A 19,852-nucleotide genomic window follows, 5' to 3' on the forward strand; every position below is an offset into this window, starting at 1 on the left:
GTCCAGTTTCTCCCACTTATATAACATTGGGGCATTTAGCACACATGATCAGATATACCAGATTGGTTGAACCACAGGAAAATGTGCCTTGTACTCTCTGTACTCCTGTTGTGAACCTGGTATCGTTAACCTGTCAGTGGAGTAAATGTGTCTGCAGGTCCCACACCTTTTTTGTTAGCAGGGTGATGTACCATTTTGTTGAGGCCTATTCAAAGAACTCCTGACAATCATCTGTTTCAGATTGTGTGGTTGCCGATATGACAAGGGGGAGGTTTATGGAATAGCTTTCTCAGTCTGTGATCCTTGTGCAAAATGGGATGAAGTTCCTTACCAATCCTCCTTAAAGGGGAACTTCAGCCTAAACAAACATACTGTCATCAAGTTACATTAGTTATGTTAATTAGAATAGATAGGTAATATAATCTCTTACCCACCCTGTTTTAAAAGGAAAATGTTTGTGATTCATGGGGTCTGCCATCTTTGTCATGGGGCAGCCATCTTTTTAGTTGAAAGGAGGGGACAAGGAGCAGGAGACACAGTTCCAACTATCCTGTGTCCTGATTACCCCCCGCCCCCCCCCCCCCCCCCCCCCCCCCCCAGCTGCACAGGCTAGGCTTCAAATGTCGAATTCAAAATAAAAAAATAAAATAATTGCACCAAAACAGCAGAAATAGAACAACAAAATCAGAAATCCCATCATGCTTTGCACAGCATCAGGGGGAAAAAGCCCGGGCAGTTTTCTTCTGTGCAGCTAAAAATGAGGCTTGTAGAAACAAAGTTCTGATGCTGTGAAACTGTTAAAGAAACACAAAGCCTTTTCAGTGCTGCTGAGTCGATTTTTAGTCCGGAGGTTCACTTTAAGAATTCCAGGTGTGGGTTGTAGGTGACAACCAAAGGGACACGGTCCTCTTTTCCTCTTTCTGGTTTTGCTTGTATTTCAGGAGTTCAGTCCTGGGGATGATGCTGGTTTCCCTGATTTGGTCCTCAGCCATAGGAGGACTGTAACCTTGTTTAATGAAAGTGTTCTTAAGCGATCTAAGTGCTTGTCTCTGTCCATCCTGTCAGAACAAAACCGGTTGTACCTTATAGCTTGGCTGTAAATCATAGAGTTTTTGCATCAGGGAGTGAAAAAAAACGCAATCGCGCTGAAAAAACGCTTATTAAAACTCTTTACAAAAACTGCAGTGCCCACTCAAGCGCCACACGAACGCTAAAGCAAACGGAACACAATGTGACTGAGGTCACAGGGTGTTTTCACATTTTTTTAAGCACAGGCGATTTTCAAAATCGCCCTAAAAGCTCTTGTGCAATGATTCCCTATGAGAGCGTTCACTTCTGAGTGATTCGATTACGAATCCGCTCACCAAAGCACTGCCTGTACCATTTTTGGGGCGTTTTGCCTCAATGGAAGATATAGGGAAATCGCAAAGCACTTGAAAAAGAACTTTGTATAGCGATTTCCCGAGCGCTTGTAAGAAGAAATACATTGTAAAAATCGTAGCGTGCAGGTAAGCGTCGGGAGGCGCTAAAAAAAAAATCGCAAAACACTGGCATCAGCGACTGCGATTTTAGATGTGAACAAGGCCTTATCCATTTCCACCCAATGTGGTACTAGAGCCTCAGTATACGATCCTGCCTCCGTGCTGCCCGCTCCTGTCCCGACTAGTTTCGGCTGTTGCCGTCATCAGGGGATAAAACGTTTTTTTTTTCATCCCCTGATGACGGCAACAACCGAAACTAGTCGGGACAAGAGCGGGCAGCACGGAGGCAGGATCGTATACTGGGGCTCTAGTACCACATTCGGTGGGAAGCGCTACATGCCTGGGGGAGGGTCCTAAGTGGATTAGGACCCTCTAAGGCTGCTTACACACCAAGACGTTACAGGCGCACGTTAGTGCGCCTGTAACGCTCCCCCAACGCACAGCAATGTAACACAAGTGGGCTGTTCACACAGCCCACGTTGCGTTACATGTAACGCTGCACGTTCTGTGCAAAGTGCAGCATGCTACGGCGTTGGGGCGGCTATAGCCGCGTTAGACTGTTTGCACATGCGCAGTGGGGGGCGGAGAGGAGGCGGGGAGAGCCAGCTACAGTAGCCGCGCACATGGCTACTTAATATTCACTGCACTGGCGGGCGCTGATTGGCCGGCGGGACCACGTGATGCGGAGTGTCTCGCTCCGCATCACGTGGTCCCGCTGGCCAATCAGCGCCACTCTGGGAGACATTATAGGACTCGAGCCGCCTAACGCGGCTCACTCTACCGTCGGCTCTTGCAGCACCATACGTTGTGTTAGGTGCACGTTATGCGACCTTAACGTGCCACCTAATGCAACGTCTTGGTGTGCAAGAAGCCTAAAAGTAAGTTTTTACCTCGTATCTCCTGTCATGCCCTTTTTTATCCAAAAATAAATGAACTTTATATTATCCACTGAGAGCATCCCTGTTTGCTTTATCTGCACCTTGAGTGCATACAGGTGGTGGAGTGGAGATACAGTATATACATCTGAAAGAAGAATATACCTGCGCTGTGAACAACTACCATATCATTGATCACTTGGATATTAGGAGTTATCCTAACACAGCTGCAACCTTATTCATCATATTGAAGTGGGGCGCCACAGATTTTTATCTTAAAGGCCTTATCCATGTCAGCAGCCGGCACTGCTGAGGCAACAAGGCTGTGTAAATTAGCATCCATTTCAGTATACAGCCATAACTTTACTGTAATGCAGCCATAAGTTTACTGTAATGCTCCACTCTACAGGCATACTTTAACTGGGTTCTCTGTAATATTCTGTTCATTGAAATGGTTAAACAGGGATTCTCATTAGCTGCAGCTGGAAACACTGAGGCCTATTTTTAAAGAGGCATTAAAACTGTGCAATGACATTCCACACTTATAATGCCCAAAAATGTCTTTGTGGTATTTATAGAGATGCAGTGAGACATCGCTAGTGTCACGCTGCAACTCTTCACAAGAATAGCATCGTCACCGTGGCCAAACTACAAAGGGATGTGCAGTTCTTGATATCTGTGGCTGATTACATTTCCCCCCTTATTTCTGCTGACTCCACAGAACATGAGAAGAAATCCCCCCAACAGGGGCATAGATAGCATTCATTCACCAGGGGCATAGACAGCATTCATTCACCAGGGGCATAGACAGCATTCAATCACCAGGGGCGCGCACAGCATTCAATCACCAGGGGAAGAGACAGCATCCAGTCACTAGGGGCATAGACAGCATTCAATCACCAGGGGCACGCACAGCATTCAATCACCAGGGTAACAGACAGCATTCAATCACCAGGGGCATAGACAGCATTCCATCACCAGGGGCACGCACAGCATTCAATCACCAGGGGAACAGATAGCATTCAATCACCAGGGGAACCGACAGCATTCAATCACCAGGGGCACAGACAGCATTCAATCACCAGGGACACAGACAGCATTCAATCACCAGGGGCACAGACAGCATTCAATCACCAGGGGCACAGACAGCATTCAATCACCAGGGGAACCGACAGCTCTCAATCACCAGGGGCATAGACAGCATTCAATCACCAGGGGAACTGACAGCATTCAATCACCAGGGGAACAGACAGCATCCAGTCACTAGGGGCATAGACAGCATTCAATCGCCAGGGGAACCAACAGCATTCAATCACCAGGGGAACCGACAGCATTCAGTCACCAGGGGCACAGACAGCATTCAATCACCAGGGGAACAGACAGCATCCAGTCACTAGGGGCATAGACAGCATCCAGTCACTAGGGGCACAGACAGCATTCAAGCACCAGGGGCACAGACAGTATTCAATCACCAGGGGCATAAACAGCATTCAATCACCAGGGGAATGGACAGCATTCCATCACCAGGGGCACAGACAGCATTCAATCACTAGGGGAACTGACAGCATTCAATCATTAGGGGAACAGACAGCATCCAGTCACTAAGGGCATAGGCAGCATTCAATCACCAGGGGCACATACAGCATTCAATCACCAGGGGCATAGACAGCATCCAGTCACTAGGGGCATAGCCAGCATTCAATCACCAGGGGCACACACAACATTCAATCACCAGGGGCATAGACAGCATTAAATCACCAGGGGCACAGACAGCATTCAATCACCAGGGGCACACACAACATTCAATCACCAGGGGCATAGACAGCATTAAATCACCCTGGGCACAGCCAGCATTCAATCACCAGGGGCACAGACAGCATTTAATCACCAGGGGAATAGACAGCATTCAATCACCAGGGGCACAGACAGCATTCAATCACCAGGGGAATAGACAGCATTCAATCACCAGGGGCACAGACAGCATTCAATCACCAGGGAAATAGACAACAATCAATCACCAGGGGCACAGGCAGCATTCAAAGCCCAGTCAAATGTTTTAACCCTTTGCTGCCCTATTTAAAACTGAAACTTGTCTTTGTAACTACTCTGGGAATTTTCTTGTAATGTTCTTGTTGTAACTACTTTGGGAAACGAGTAGTTCCAAACAGCTCTTCAACCCAGCAGGTGGAATAGCTACTCTGGAGGACAGCACTGGAAGGACGGGCAGACAGAAGAACAGGAAAGCCCTATGCTATTCACAGCCTTGACTCTACTAACATGTTAAAAAAAAGTAATGCATAATTTTAAAGTATGCCTAAAAAATGTGTATTGATCAAATGGTACTTCAGATGATGTTACCCATAGTCTGGGGTATCTGTGCAACATAGTCATTAACCTCCGTGGCGTTTTTAATTATTTCTGTATTTTAGTGTCTGAAAGCGGCAATTTTTTCACATGCTTTTAGACCCTAAGGCCTCTTTCACAGTGCGACGTTAAAGTCACACGTTAGAAAATGTTTCAACGCAGACTAACGCACAGCAATACTAAGTCTGTGCGACATTCACAGTGCACACGTTGCATTTGTGTGTAACGTGTAGCATTATTAGACAGTGCTGCATGCTGTGCTTTTAGCAATGAATCTGCTGCGTTATTTGTGTTGCACATGCTCAGTAATGTTTTTTTTATTTAAAAAAAATGTAACGCATGCGCCATTTTCGTTCCATCACTGTTAGACGAAAACACCGCACCAAGAGTTTACCTCCCTGGCGTTCAGTTTCCCCAGGATTTCTGTACAAAAAGTGATCCAATTCATTTTCATAACTTTTTTTTCCTTTAAAGAGACTCTGAAGTGAGTTTAAAAATGGCTTTTTACCTTATATTCAACAGGGGCATGTTTGCCCCTGCTAAAACGCCGCTATCCCTTGGCAGAACGAGGGGTCTTTAACCCCCAAATCCCCTCCGTGGTGCCCGGGGAGCGCTTCCTGTTGAGGCAGAGCTAATGGCTGTAGCTCTGCCTCTCAGCGCGTCTATCAGCGCATATCTCCGCCTCCGCCAGTCTTCCTTCACTGAGAGGGGCGGGGGAGAGGCGGAGATCCGCCGCTGATAGACGCGCTGAGAGGCAGAGCTGCAGCTCATAGCTCTGCCTCCAACAGCAGCAAAATCCACGACCAAGAAAGTCGTGGATTTTGCAGGGGGGGATTTGGGGGGTAAAGACCCCTCGTTCTGCTGCGGGATAGCGGCGTTTTAGCAGGGGCAAACATGCCCCTGTTGAATATAAGGTAAAAAGCCATTTTTAAACTCACTTCAGAGTCTCTTTAACTTGCCAAAATGTGTCAAGCAAGGGTCTAGTATACAGTGCAGGAGAGCACTGACGTGTATGCAAATCAATACTGTTCACAGCATATTTTGTATGGACGTGTATAACCGTCAATACCGCTAGAGAGGTTAAAGTCTATATGGGCTGCGTTAGGGCCACTTTGTGCGACCTTAACCACTTCACCCCTGAGGGGTTTTACCCCCTGACCACCAGAGCAATTTTCACCTTTCAGCGCTCCGTCCATTCATTCGTCTATAACTTTATTATTACTTATCGCAATGTAATTAACTATATCTTGTTTTTTCCGCCACCAATTAGGCTTTCTTTAGGTGGGACATTATGCCAAGAATTATTTTATTCTAAATGTGTTTTAATGGGGAAAATAGGAAAAAATGTGGGAAAAAATTATTATTTTCAGTTTTCGGCCATTATAGTTTTTAAATAATGCATGCTACTGTAATTAAAACCCATGAAATTTATTTGCCCATTATTCCTGATTATAAAACAGTTTAAATTATGTCCCTATCACAATGTTTGGCCACAATATTTTATTTGGAAATAAAGGTGCATTTTTTTCAGTTTTGCGTCCACCCCTAATTACAAGCCCGTAGTTTATAAAGTAACAGTGTTATACCCTCTTGACATAAATATTTAAAAAGTTCAGTCCCTAAGGTAACTATTTATGTTTTTTTTTTATTGTATATATATTTTTTTTTTTTTAAATTACAAACAAAAAAAAATTGGGGAGTGTGGGAGGTAATGAGTTAATTTATTATGTAAAACAATTTATTTGTATGTGTAAAATGCATTAGGGTGTAGTTTACTATTTGGACACAAGATGGCCACAGTGAGTATGTTTCCATGCGACCTGTAAGCGACCGGAAGGACGCTTACAGGAAGCAGTAGGAGGCTGGGATAATCACAATGATCGCGCTGTTTCTGAAAGAAGCAGCAGATCATTGCGGGGGCTTAGATCAACGAACGGGAATGGATTTTCCCGTTCATTGATCTCCGGGCAAGCGGGCGGCGGCTTGCACGAGCGGCGGGTGCGCACGCACGAGCGGCGGTAGCGCGGACAGTGGCGGGAGCGCGGAAGGTACGGATTTCTCCGTCCCTGGTTTTTTAGGAGGGAAAAAAGGGACGGAGAAATTCGTACCGCCGGGGGTATAGTGGTTAATGTCGCACTGAAACGCAACGTCCTACTGTTAAAGAGGCCTAAAAATCATACTGCTAGATAGATAAGCGGCAGCCCTGCACATTACACATCTCCCATGAATCCAACTCGGGGTTACCGCTCTGAGCTGGGGATTTACGGCCCGAGCCTGACTCGGGATTACCACTAAGGAGGATAATATAGCAATATAAGAAAGATAGACAGGAGTGCTCCATTGTGCATTAAAACCTTTTGTAGAGATAAAATTGCACTTACAAGATAAGAGTAGAGTCAGGCATGTAATGCTAGATACACCCGATTCAATTTCCCATCCAATCGACGGGTAATCTAATGGGAAGTTGTATCGAGTCATGTGTACATGTCCAAACGTCTCCCAATTGATGACAGGATCGATTTTCTGATGATATGTTTTTCGATCAGAAACAGACCGGACATGTCGGAAATAATAGTCTGCTTCCCAAACAGAGCCGGAACAAGGTCCTCCAGCAACCAAGGCTGAGACACCAAAGTGCGCCCCTCCATCCCTCCCACCACAGCCATCACACACTGATTGCTATTAGACTAAGAGGTGCCCCAGCCCCCCCAACACCACCAACACCTTAATCTCTAGTTATCTGGCTTGCAGTCACTGCCATGTATCCCCTTTCTTTATTTCTCTCTGCTTAAAACACAACAGGGGAATGATAGCTGAGTGAGCAGTGCGCCCCTCCTACACTGCGCCCTGAGGCTGGAGCCTCTCTTGCCTCTGCCTCGGCCCTGTTCCCAAACATCAGACGTCAATCAGACAGGAAAAGCTGACCCACAGGAACTGGAGTTGCATCGTCTAACTGCATATTTGAATCGTGACCATACTGACTCGGTCCAACCCGCACTGTAGCACAGGACATTTTTTGGATTTTCTTTTTATTAATATAGCAGTACATTTTATAATAATGTTGGGAAACACTGATTTAAAACATAGTGGAATGTATAGACCACCCCCTCCAAAACCAAAAGCAGTAAAAAGTGAATGTTTTCTCACAGTGGGATAGAAGCTTCAAGCACACAAGGCTTCTTCTCATACATACTGTCCCCTCACAAATCAAGGCAGCCAGCCAGCCTGTGAGAGAAACGACATGTAATGGGCCTTGTCCGAGGGGCCTCAGGCTTCTTTTCACACTATTCCACTTCTAAGTGTATTTTGTGCTTTTTCATGTGTTCCCTCACAAATCACAACAGTTATATTTTGTCTTGTGTACATACATAGTGGGACATTTTCCAAACGTCATCTGGGTCATTTTCTCTTTGAAGTCTACAATAACTTGTCTTAATGGTGCTTCTGTGGCTATGTTTGGCGAAATAGGACCCTATTCAGTTACTGTCTGATCTACTAGATAGCATTATTTAATATATTCATGGGATATTTTATGTTCTTTATTTTCTAAATGTAAAAATTCAGTCAGTTTAGGCCTAGTTCACAGTGCATCAGTTGCGTTTGTAGTATAATTCTGCATATCCACTTACTGCTCATACAATTCTATGGGGTTGTTCACAGTATTGCGTTGTACCTGATCACATCACATTATTCTAACTGGCTGCATGCAGGCTTCGTATTAAAGTCTATGTATGTCCAGTCTCCATTGCAGTTAACATTATAACAATGCATTATGCAACTCACCATTGTGAACCTAGCCACAATTATATCCCTTTCTCTTAAAGTGACACTGAAGCGGGGGGAAAAAAAAAACTTATGATATAATGAACTGTATGTGTAGTATGGATAGTTCATAGGACATTAGTAGCAAAGAAAAGAGTCTCATTCTTATTTTCAGTTATATAGCTTTTTTTTTTATAACACTGCATCATTCTCTAATATTTGCAGTTTACAAACTACACTCTGTATTTTAACCTATGAAACAGAGCAGAGCTAATGACCCTTTGAACTTCTCTGCATTGAAACCTTAAAACGTTCAGAGAAGCTCTTTTGCATAGATGACAACTGAAGTTTATTAACTCTTCCTGTATTGGAAACAATATGAGACTCATATCTTTGCTACTAATGTTCTATTTCTTAGCTGTACTACACATACAATTCATTATCCCATAATTTTTTTTTCATTTCAGATTCCCTTTAACTAAAATCTTTGGTTCTTGACCACAGGAATATTTTGATGATTTCAGACACACTTCATATTGATTATGTGCTATTTCACAATTTCTGACAATACTGCACTGCATCTGAGACATCTACTACATTAATCTACTACTACATTAATGCATGTTTGAGGGCCTATGTAAACCATTGAACAGCAATTGATTTTATCATACTACAGTACATGATTGTTGCTAAGAGATTAAAGGTCCATACACACGCTGGACTGCAGGCAACGACGGGTCTGTCGTCACCTCCCGCTGGGCGGGTTTTCAGCAGACAGTCCGGCGTGTGTACAGTCTGTCGGCGGACTGATAAGGCTGTTTCTGAGCGATCCGCCGGGTGGATCGCTCAGAAACAGCCGTATCAGTCTGCAGACAGACTGTACACACGTCGGACTGTCGCTGGAACGCCCGCCCAGCGGGAGGTGATGACGGACCCGTCGTTGCCTGCAGTCCGGCGTGTGTACGGACCTTAAGAGCTGCTCCAGCAGACCGCTGTGTGTGGCCAGAATATGTACATATCTGAATTTTACATTAAAATGAACTTGAACTGTGCAAAGAACAACCTTTCAAACAAATCTGATGTTATAATTTACTAGTAAAAAGGCCCGCCCGTTAAAAATCGGGCGCTAGGTCACAGTCGCTACCCCCCGCAATGCGCGCACATACGCCTCCTGCTTGTTCTTTCCCCATCACTGTCTGAAGTATATGCACAAAGGGAGCTGCTTGCTTGGCAGTTGGAAAAAGCTGTTATTTCCCACAATGCAATGAGAACCTCTGTGAACCACACACAGCAAACTGTCAGGTCCGGCCCTGTGTCCGAACTGTCCTGGCTGTGCACATGCTCAGTACAAAAAAGCCAAGGACACACAACCATTCAATTGATGACGCAGGGACACTTGCATTTTATTGTATAGGATTTGATATTCTGCAGAATTCAGATTTCTGAGTTTTCAATAAAAAAAATCAGCTTTCCACAGTTGAAATCAGAATGCAGAAATCAGAATTCCGTGGAATACAAGCATAACCGAGACCGAGACACATACTGTATATCTTAGGCCAATCACAAGACTTTAATTTTATTGACAAAAATAACAGAAAAAAAACCCCATTCCACAAAAATTGGAAAGTCGGAAATCAGAAATTCAGTTCCGCAGAAATCAGAAAGACACTTGTTGGAATGAGGGTGGGAAATCATCATTTTCTGCATTTTTGACCATTCCTAATCATGTATGGATGCATGTAAAAAGGGCACGGGTCATTTCCTTGCCGGAAATAGCCGCTAGTAGAATATTGATAAAATTATTGATATTTAAATTATTGATATGATTGATATTCTACGCTCTATGTAATTACACAGGATCGCAATGCAGTAGAGGGTAAAAGTTGCATTGTGCATTAGCCACATATTGCAATGCATACAGTGAAGTGTACAGCCAATGAAAAGTATGCTTCACTGCGTACTAACTCCGATACAGTTTTCCGATACTGCATAGCATGAGTTATGCCGATGGATTCCCCAGCACCGCACTGCTTACACGCCAAATGTAAATGTCCCATTATAATACAATTGCATCGTATTAGCAATATGATCATATGTGGTTATATTGTCTGACACAGCACACCCCAGACGGGAAGCCTTAAAGTAAACCTCCGGACTAAAAATCTACTCAGCAGAACTGAAAAGACTTGGTGTTTCTTTAACAGTTTCACAGCATCAGAACTTTGTTTTTATTACCAAAGCATCATTTTTAGCTGCATTTTTAGCTAAGCTCCACCCATCAAAAAAAACTGCCCGGGCTTTTTTCCCCTGATGCTGTGCAAAGCATGATGGGATTTCATATGATGTTGTTCACGTTGCCTAGCAACTGGGAGGGGTGATCAGTACACAGGACAGTTGGAACTGTGTCTCATGCTCCCTGTCCCCTCCTTTCAACCAAAAAGATGGCTGCCATCATGAAATCAAACATTTGCCTGTTCTTTTAAAACAGGGTGGTTAAGAGATTATATCTATTTTAATTAACATAACTAATGTAACTTAATGACAGTATGTTTGTTTAGGGTGAAGTTCCTCTTTAATGAAGGATGTCACACATTAATACAGTCCCTGACTGCATGAAAACTGGGTACATAAACCTTAATGTTTAAAGTGGACCTGAACTCTTGCACAGGACAGAAGGAAAACATAGAGAAATCCATAGAGAAATTTAGAGAGTTTAGCCTGTCTATTTTCCCCTCATCTGTTACTAATCGCAAGTGTAATTTGATCCCTCAGCTGTGTCAGCTCAGGAATCTCAGCAGCCTCGACAGAGCAGCTAATTTGCAAACACAGGATGTTAACTCTATGTCTGCTTTCATGAAAGCAGGAAGCAGACACACTACAGATTTATTGCAGGATTTCTATCAGCTGTAACAAAGAAATGTTTTCTTACACAGTGGGACGTTGCGTTGCAGGGGACGTTAAGGTCGCATAACGTTCCCCTAATGCTCTCTGTGGCAAAAAAGTCCTATTTTTCTTCCCTAATATCCGCCCATTTACACAATCCAAAACGCTTGTTCAGCACCTTCAACTCCGTTCTCCATCCCCCTCCTCCTCCTCCTTCATCTTGCTTATCAGCTGAAGAATTTGCAACATACTTCACTGATAAAATTGACAAAATCAGAAGTGAATTCTCCATGCAGCCCTCAAATCCCACCTCCACACCTCTCATTGACTGTTCTCTAACTGCCTTCTCTCCACTCTCTGAACACTCTCTTTCCTCTATAATTGCCAAAGCTAATCTAACCACCTGTTCTTTGGATCCTATTCCCTCCCATTTCATTCCGCAGCTATCCTAATCTCTCTTGCCTGCACTAACAACGCTATTTAACCTGTCCCTCTCTACTGGCATCTTTCCGTCCCCACTCAAAAAAGCTGTTGTAACATCACTACTTTTCTAGATCCTACCACACTTGCCAACTACCGCCCAGTGTCACTTCTCCCATTTGCATCCAAACTACTTGAACGCCATATACATGCAGAATTAAGCCATTATTTATCTGCTAACTCCCTACTTGATCAGTTCCAGTCTGGCTTTCACTCTAACCACTCCATGGAAACAGCCCTTACCAAAGTGGCCAATGACCTACTTACAGCCAAATCCAAAGGTACATTTTCCATACTCATCCTTCTTGACCTGTCATCAGCATTTGATACTGTCGACCACACCTTACTCCTACAAATACTTTCAAATGTCGGAATAAAGGGCCTTGCTCTCACATGGTTATCTTCCTACCTCTCTGGAAGGTCCTTCACAGTCTCCTACTCAGATCAGATCTCTTCGCCTCATGCTTTGTCTGTCGGGGTTCCCCGGGTTTATATGAAAAGGGCGCCTGTAAAAAAGGGCGCCTGGTGGAGCCCATATATACCAATTTCAGCTACAAAAAAGGCGTCTGGTGTAGCCCATATAAACTTCGGCTACAAAAAAGTGTACATCAAAAAAGGGCGTCGGGGAAAAAAGGGCGCGTGGTGTAAACGATAAGCAGTATTATCGTTTATAAAAATATTGTGTAGAATTTCGTTTACAAATAGTGTTTTAAGAATTTATAAATCATTAAATAATGTGTATGAGATCGTCAATTCTTAAAACGTTAATCTTCCCTGTTTCTAAACTGAAACTTATATTTACGTTTGTTAAAAACCCTCCCTGTACCTATCCCTAACCCCTAGACCCCTGTTGGTGCCTAAACCTAAGACCCCCCTGGTGGTACCTAAACCTAAGACCCCCCTGTTGGTGCCTAAACCTAAGACCCCCCTGTTGGTGCCTAAACCTAACACCCCCCTGGTGGTGCCTAAACCTAAGACCCCCCTGGTGGTGCCTAAACCTAAGACCCCCTGTTGGTGCCTAAACCTAAGACCCCCCTATTGGTGCCTAAACCTAAGACCCCCCTGTTGGTGCCTAAACCTAAGCCCCCCCCTGGTGGTGCCTAAACCTAAGACCCCCCTGTTGGTGCCTAAACCTAAGACCTCCCTGTTGGTGCCTAAACCTAAGACCCCCCTGGTTGTGCCTAAACCTAAGACCCCCTATGGATAATAATGTTTTACAAACATTAATAAATAAAAAATGTAAATAAAAAAATGTAAATAATTTTTGGGGTGGATAATAATGTTTTAGAAATGTTTTAGAAATAGTGATTTAGTATCTTTATAAACGTTATTCATCACGGGATCATTTTGAAAAGTTAAATCATCACAAGCACAGTTATAAAACCTTAAAAAATCTCCGGGCGCCGTTTGTAAAACGTTAATAATTTCTGGCGCCTTTTTTTCCCTGTTCGGCGCCCATTAAACGATATTTATAATGGGAGTGAATGGGGCGCCCTTTTTGTCCACTTGTCTCATGCGCCCAAATCTCCTGCTTCCACAAAAAAGGCATCTGGTGTAGCCCATATAAAAACTTCGGCTACAAAAAAGGCGCCTGGTGTAGCCCATATAAAAAGTTTGGCTACAAAAAAACTCTGGGATGTGTTAATTACTATTCCCCCTCCAGGCCGCCATGGATAGTGGGGGAATGAAATAATTCGGCTTCCAGCGCTTGTAGCCCATATAAAAACTTTGGCTACAACAAAAGGCGCATGGGGTAGCCCATATAAAAACTTCGGCTACAAAAAAGGCGCCTGGATACACAACTGTACCTCTCTGCCCCAGACCTTAACTCCCTCCTTAAACGTGTTCCTGACTGCTTGTCTGCTATATCCTCCTTCATGTCCTCTCGCTTCCTAAAACTTAATATGAGTAAAACAGAACTAATAATTTTTCCACCGTCTCTGTCCACCTCCCTGCCTGAAGTTACAATAATGTTAATAACACTCCCATAACTTCAGTTCCCAAAGCTCGGTGCTTGGGGGTGATATTTGACTCATCTCTCTCTTTAATTCCTCATGTTCACTCCATAACAAGCTCCTGCCATCTCCAACATATAAAACATATCTCGCATCCGTCCCTTTCTCACTCAAGACACAACTAAAATGTTAATACATGCTCTCCTAATTTCTCGTCTGGACTACTGCAACGTACTACTTTGTGGACTACCGTCTAACAAACTGGCCCCGCTCCAGTCGGTACTGAACTCAGCTGCTCGTCTCATTCATCTTTCTTCTCGATCTTCCTCTGCCGACCCTCTTTGTCAAGCTCTTCACTGGCTGCAAATTAACCAGAGGATTCAGTTCAAACTCCTAACCCTAACCTACAAAGCTCTCCACAATCTCTCTCCCCGGTACATATCCTCACTAATCTCCAGATACAAACCCAATCGCAATCTCAGATCGGCACATGATCTTCTGTTGTCCTCCTCTAGAATCAACTCCTCACATTCACGTTTACAAGACTTCGCACGCGCTTCACCCCTCCTCTGGAATGCCCTCCCACAACACATCCGTCACTCGCCAACCTTTGTTACCTTTAAACGCTCTCTAAAAACACACTTGTTCCGACAAGCATATGCTCTACCTTAGGCCACTTCCCTTTGTACTATTATTATTATTATTATTATTTATTGTATTTATATAGCGCCAACATATTACGCAGCGCTGCACAATAGATAAAAGGGGTAACATACAAGGTAGGACATACAGGAAACTCACAACAAAACAAGATCATGCAAATGATTTGATAATACAGTGTCATAGGTCAAAATAGAGATTGTTCTAGTCCACAAAAGGGGTGATTGTTAGTAAGATTGCATAATCAAGCTGGAAACACTGGGGAGGAGGGCCCTGCCAGAGGCTTACAATCTAAAGGGTGGGGGTGGAGACAATAGGTGCATCTGTTGAGAGGGTGTCTAACAGAACATATTATGGTGCTGGTGTAGGGGGGTATGCGAGCATGAAAGAGTGAGTCTTGAGAGCTTGTGTGAAGGTATTAAAGGTGGGGGCGAGTCTGGTGGCTGGAGGGAGTGAGTTCCAGAGAGTAGGGGCAGCCCTGGTGAGGTCCTGCAATCATGCATGTTTGTTTTTATTTGATGGAGTGGCTTGTGGGCTGTGCAGTTCAGATTCAAAGGCAGAGATGATCTAGTTAGACAGCAATAGTGTTCAGCAATACAAGTAAATCACAACAAAGATAATGTTACCTTAATGTGGTGCTTATTTCTGCTGAATTACTGGTGATATCTGGTAAATTCATTTTTTCGCCCTTTGAAAGCTGCCCTTAGAAAGCGAACCTATACTAAGACCAAATTGCACTCCTACTAGGTATCCTAAAACACAAAGCCTCTATATATTTGCTGCATACTACCCCTCCTCCTGTTCCCCTCCCCCCTCCCCCATTCCCTTTAGATTGTAAGCTCGCAAGGGCAGGGCTCTCTCCCCCTTTTGTGTCTTGGTAACCATTATACATTTCATTCATCATGTTAATTTTATCACTGTCATTACCAATTCGATAATTTGTATTTTGTATCATTCTTTGTATTTTGTCACTAATTATGTATCTTGTATATTAGTGTACACCATTGTCTGTATTATTATGTACCCCATGTTTGTTTCTTACTTTGTACAGCGCCACGGAATATGTTGGCGCTTTATAAATCAATAATAATAATAACAATAATGCAATGCATGGTGGTGCTAAAGGTGGACGCTACATAGAGCTGCGTTTTGCGGCTCTTGGTGCGCCGTTTTCGTTGGATAGAACCGGCAATGATTCATATGAATCATTGCTAGCAGGCAGAGAACCGAGGGTGATTCATATGAATCATTGCTAGCAGGCAGAGAACCGAGAATGATTCATATGAATCATTGCTAGCAGGCAGAGAATGATTCATATGAATCATTACTAGTAGGCAGAGAACCGAGAATGATTCATATGAATCATTGCTAGCAGGCAGAGAACCGAGAATGATTCATATGAATCATTGCTAGCAGGCAGAGAACCGAAAATGATTCATATGAATTATTGCTAGCAGGCAGAGAATGATTCATATGAATCATTGGTAGCAGGCAGAGAATGATTCATATGAATCATTGCTAGCAGGCAGAGAATGATTCATATGAATCATTGCTAGCAGGCAGAGAATGATTCATATGAATCATTGCTAGCAGGCTGAGAACCGAGAATGATTCATATGAATCATTGCTAGCAGGCAGAGAACCGAGAATGATTTATATGAATCATTGCTAGCAGGCAGAGAATGATTCATATGAATCATTGCTAGCAGGAAGAGAACTGCAGTGCAGTGAATATTAATTAGCCATGTGGCTAGGCAAAATAGCGGACTCTCCCCTCCTCCTCTCCTGCAAACAAAAAACAATAAAACAACATTACTGAGCATGTGCAAACAGTCTAACGCAGCTAAAACCGCGTATAACGCACAGCATGCTGCACTTTCATAGAACGTGCAGCGTTACAATGTAACGCAACGTGGGCACTGTGAACAGCCCATTGGTTTTTCATTACTGTGAGTTGGGCTGCATTACTGGCTGCTGTAACGTGGGCCTGTAACGTCCCACTGTGAAAGCAGCCTAAAGGTTATTATGCTGTTACTTAAATTTTAGAGCAGAGAGGTTCTGAGTTCAGCTCCGCTTTAACATTCATTTTCATAAAAAAAAAATGTTAAACAGATATATATATTCATGTTCATAAACGTTTATGTTTTGCCCAAAAAAAGACATATTTAAGGGAAAAAAATGTGATAAAACTTTTTACATTTTAGTAACTGGTTCCAGAGGTATTTAAAATCATCTACTAATGTCCCGGCTAAAAGAATTGCAATCTTCCAGCCCACGAGAATCCCAGATGTCTGAAAAGAAGCAGGTGTTAAAAGAGTACCAAGTCCAAGTAAGTGATGTGAAAAATTGCTATTTTTACCTAATATGATAATTTAAGGGAGTACAGATTGCAATCTTGCAAAAAGAACTGCCCGGAGGCGTGAGGGATGATATTACATCCTTAGGTTTGCTTACTAGAGGGTACCTTCTTAGCTTGTGGTTACAAGCTTCTCGCTATAACCCACACTTAGAGGGCAAATAGTTTTTGCTGGGAAAATTCATGTAAATTCTTTCTCAAGTTCCCAGAACAGTAAATTAAACAACCTGGAGATGGCGAGAGGTTTAACAGCTTGTGTTTAACATGTCTAATTGCTTTAAAAAAAGATTTACCTTCTCTGTTATGTCATAGGAGGACATAAATGAAGACAAAGGAGCAGCCACACAAGTGCTTTTTTGTCCAGTGTCTCCGAACAAAAAGCAAACTGTTCCTTTCCTTTTGTGTTTCCAAAATTATAATAAAAATTACATCTATTGCAACTTCTTATCCTTGTAATTCCAAAGACCCCAATGTGAGCCCATGTTGTCACCAGGCAGCTAAATAAGTGACAGCAGAAAAAACAGCAGAATTCTCTTCCCCGCTCTGCAGGAAAATAATTGAAAAGATTGAGGTCCCTTTCACACATAATAGAGTTACGCGTTTTCCATTTTTGCGAATTTGAGTTACTAGTGCATCTAATGAAAGTCAATGGCACCACATTTGACGTGTTTTAGTGCAAATTTTCGGATCCAATCCTTATTCAGAAAAATAATGGCCTAAATTTTTTTTTTTGGGGGGGGGGGGGGGGTGTTTGGAAGAGATTTTGAAACGGACATGCAAATCGCATACGGTGCAAGTCAATGGAAATTTATATTTTTGCATTCCAAATGCGAATATAAAGTAAAATCATGTAAATTAACTTAATTGTAATGCATGGAAAAATCAAAATGTGAAAATTTGCATTAATAACTCAAACAAAAAAAGAAAAATTTCAAACGTAATAACGTGCAATGAAAAAAGCCACGCAGGTAAGTGTGAAGGCACCTTTGGGCACTTGAGAAAAACCTACAGCATTTTGCCGCATTTCAAAAACACACACAAAAATGCATGTAATGCAGCTATGTTTTCAGGAGGAATCTGCTATTCTGCATGGTGTTTTCTCATTGAAATAACTGGCTACTGTAAAAAAAACAAAAACGCATGTGTTGAAATACAATACAATACAATACAATAACATTTGTAAAGCGCTTTTCTCCCATAGGACTCAAAGCGCATAGTTGTGTCTCAGATTAACACAGGGTTGCAGGCTGGGTTGTGTTACAGAGGAGATAGTCAGATGTTCATGAATGCCAGACTAAAGAGGTAGGTTTTCAGTTTAGACTTAAATGCTTCCAGGGATGGAGCTGTCCTGATTGGGTGTGGCAGGGAGTTCCAAAGTGTAGGGGCAGCATGACAAAAGGCTCTGTCTCCAAAGGTTTTGAGGTGGACTCTGGGGGTGACCATGGTGTTGCGTCCTTTTGATCTAAGATTGTGGGGGGTGTGATGTAGTTGCAACAAGTCCTTCAGGTATCTAGGGTCCAGATTGTGCAAGGATTTGAATGTCAGTAAGCCAATCTTAAACAGAATTCTCCATTTTATCGGTAGCCAGTGGAGTGAGCTCAGGGTTGGTGTTATGTGGCAATGGCGGGGTTGGCTCGTTAACAGCCTTGCGGCGGCATTCTGTACTAATTGCAGGCGGCGTAAGTCTTTCTTATGCAGCCCTGTGTAGAGGGCGTTGCAGTAGTCTAACCTTGATGTGACGAAGGCATGGACTAGGGTTGGAAGATCCTCTGAAGGAATAAGGTGTTTAATCTTTGCAATATTCCTTAGATCAAAGAAGGAATGTTTCACAACAGCTGAGATTTGATTCCTGAAGCTTAATTTCCTATCAATCAGTACTCCCAGGCTGCGCACACAGTCTGAGTTTTTCAGGTCTGAGCTCCCTATCCTTAGCGGTGTTGGTTGAGACTGGGACTGCTTTGCTGTTGAGCCCTGGCCCTTGATAACAAGTACCTCAGTTTTGTCAGCATTAAGTTTTAGCCAATTCATATTCATCCACTCCTGAAGCTCAGCTAAGCATGAGTTTATTTGTGGAGTAGGGTCTGTGATGCCAGGTTTGAATGACAAATATAGCTGGGTGTCATCAGCATAGCAATGATATGTTTTTGTATGATTTCTCCAAGTGGCAACATGTATATGGTGAAAAGTAAAGGGGATAATATTGCGCCCTGAGGTACACCGTATTTTAGTGGTACAGGCTTGGCGAGGAAGGGCCCTAAGGCTACCCTTTGTGTTCTGCCAGCCAGGAAGGAGTTGAACCACTGGAGAACAACGCCATCTATGCCACAGTACTCTTGCAGCCTGTTGAGCAAGATTCCATGATCGACTGTGTCAAAAGCCGCTGAGAGGTCGAGCAAAATCAGGATGGAACATTGACCCTTGTCTCTTGCAATGAGCAGATCATTGCAAATCTGGGTGAGGGCTGTTTCACAGCTGTGATATTTCCTGCAGCCAGATTGAAGAGGGTCAAGGATGTTGTTGCTGGAGAGCCTGTCTTCAAGTTGGAGGTAGACAGCCTTTTCAATAACTTTTCCCAGAAAGGGGAGGTTAGAGACAGGTCTGTAGCTTTTTAGAGCATCTGGGTCTAAGGATGGTTTCTTGAGTAGTGGCCTGACGGTTGCTTCTTTCAGAGTAACGGGAAACCACCCTTCTTCTTGTAAGGAACCGTTGACTATTTTGTGGAATGCCGGTGTAAAAAGTTCAGGGCATTTCAACATGAACCTAGTGGGGCCAGGGTCCAGATCGCAGGTAGTCGGGCGAACGTTTGAGAGGATGTCCAAGATGTCTTTTTCAGTGATTACTTTAAAATCAAACCATGGTGGTAGGCTATTTTTGCACCTGTTATATGGCTCTGCATGGGTTTCTTGGGCTGTGAATTGAATGGCAGATCGTATGGAGGAGACTTTGTCTGAGAAGAAGTTGTCAAATTTCTCGCACAGTTCCTGTGAAGGTCTGATGCTGGATTTCCTGCAAGATGGATTGCAGAGACTGTCAACC

Source organism: Hyperolius riggenbachi, chromosome 1 (assembly GCF_040937935.1).
Source record: "Hyperolius riggenbachi isolate aHypRig1 chromosome 1, aHypRig1.pri, whole genome shotgun sequence".
Taxonomy (NCBI): domain Eukaryota; kingdom Metazoa; phylum Chordata; class Amphibia; order Anura; family Hyperoliidae; genus Hyperolius; species Hyperolius riggenbachi.